The sequence below is a fragment of the Culex quinquefasciatus genome, chromosome 1, assembly GCF_015732765.1.
Source record: "Culex quinquefasciatus strain JHB chromosome 1, VPISU_Cqui_1.0_pri_paternal, whole genome shotgun sequence".
In the NCBI taxonomy this organism is placed as follows: domain Eukaryota; kingdom Metazoa; phylum Arthropoda; class Insecta; order Diptera; family Culicidae; genus Culex; species Culex quinquefasciatus.
This window is the reverse complement of record NC_051861.1, coordinates 64,791,982-64,794,057: the sequence shown is the minus strand read 5'-3', so window position 1 is coordinate 64,794,057 and position 2,076 is coordinate 64,791,982. Positions and strand designations below refer to the sequence as shown.

General features: G+C 49.9%; 1 pseudogene; it reads right to left on the bottom strand.

Annotated features, from left to right (window-relative positions):
• Positions 1-577: 577 nt before the first annotated feature.
• LOC119770076 lies at positions 578-1,185 on the bottom strand (annotated as a pseudogene).
• Positions 1,186-2,076: the final 891 nt, after the last annotated feature.

The following is a 2,076-nucleotide window of genomic DNA, read 5'->3' as shown; positions in this document are numbered from 1 at the left end:
CGCGAAGGAGGGGGATTTGGAGGAACAGCGAGCGATAGTGCAGGAGAAGTGTACAAAACTCGGGTGAGTTTTCAAAAAGCCCTAAGAGCCATTGGTAAACAAAGCCCTTTTTGCATCGGTATTCGACCTAATTACAATAAACTGATTTCAAAAATGCTTGAAATTGTCCATTTACACGTCCTTCAAGTGCCCTAAACTTGAAACAAATGAAATATTGTTTCAATTTGAAGAAAAACGAAAATAAGTGTTGAAGGTCACGGTGGCTCTTACGGCTTTTTGAAAACTCACCTGAGAAAAGTTTTCTCAAGGGTTAACGAGGCTACTGTGCAGAAATTCATGGGCAAAAGTACCCCGTTGGAGACGAGATCATGGTTTTTGGTCACGAAACAAAGCTTCAGGGGGTTTTACTATTTTAGAAAATGTTGAAGGGGAATGTGGGGCAAGACATGTGCAATAGGGACAATAACTCGTGGGACCATATGATCCAAGATTCTTTTCAGTAATTTTCAACCCTGTTGTCGGATGACATTGAAATTAAACAAATAATCCAAATTCTCCTGTGTGCTAGGTTGTAAGCTTAACCGCGCGTGCTGGGGAGAGGAGTGGGCACTGACAATGATAAATTAAACCACCTCGACGACGGTTCCACCGCTCCCAATTCCAGCTGCGACCGCTTGTTCTTGGGTTCGCTGCGGGCGTGTTGGACATAGTCTCATGATTGGGCTTCACCTTGGAAATGTTGTCCGACAGCGGCTTATTGACTTTCGCATCCCACAGCAGCATAGTCTTGACCATTACGCCCAACACTCCCGGGCGCAGCAGGACGTGGTGGGTGGCCGTGTCGACGTACACGTTGCAAGGATCTCCGGAATGGATCATCAGTCGTTGATGAACTTCATCGACTTGGCACGCTGAACACGCAGCTTACTGGATACGACCCGGCGAATAGCTCAACGGTGCCGAGGGCGAAACCGAATCTTTTCTGGACGGCGGCGGTCAGCTCGCGAACGTGCAGGTGGCCATAATAATGATCTCGGTACTGGTCGGGGTGACGCGAACCTCCACACCGGAGTAGCCATTTGCGACCAGTTGACGAGTCAGGAACTCGTTCAGCTCAGCAAGAAACATGCCAGCTTTTGAAGTTTCGGCTCAACGGTTTATGCCGAACTGTCCAAAGTATGGGAACGCACTTTCCACTAGTTGCTCCGGGTTCGTCCAGTGGTGGAGTCTGGTCGGCCTTCGACCGGGGAGCGGAAAAAGCGGAGTGCTAACTGCGTTGGTGCCTGTGTTTGCATGGTTGGTATAGGTTTTTGGTGCATCGGATTTTGTCCCAGTCTGACTTGGCTGTGACCGAACAGTTGCATCTTTCGTAGATTTTCAGTTTTGGCTCGCACGCCTTGCCTCGGAGGTTACCCCGCCGGGGTTCCTCACAAACCCCTATTCGGCGGGAACGGGTTTGAGAGAAGGAGGCAGTCCGGACCGTCTGGAGGAGGTTAGGGCTTGTGGTGCGCTGTCGAAACCGGCACCTAGGCAGTAACAGTTCAAGGAATGATCCTCGGTCGTCGGAACTATCGATTAGTGCACCCGTAAAAGTCAACATCCTCGCAGATTTTGCATCGGTCGAGTTGTCGTCGTGTTGATCATGGGGCACGGTTCAACTTAGATGCGATTATCTTCTCTCGACATTACAATCAAAATGTTGGCTACGACCTGCTTTTGCCGGCGTATAGACTACGGGTGAGACTCACGCTAGAACAGGAGACCTACGGAAAAAAGAAATCAGTTCAGCGTGCTCCTATGCGTCAGCGAATCTCAATTCATGCCACCACCCATTTTCCTCCCAATGTTCGATTGATTCGACTCGAGCCCGGCGAAAGGCTCACGCTGCAATCCGTTTGACGCCCCCGAGAGCCCGGATGTTGCTTAATCCGTCTTACCATTCAGCCTACCCGGTCTTCAAAACCTCAATAAAAATCAGAAAGTTCTGAGTTGGCTCCCTTTTCGGCAGAATTCCAGTTCCCGGCAATACCGCAGAATTTGCCAACGAACCTCTCTCTGGCACCGCCAGTTTCTGTA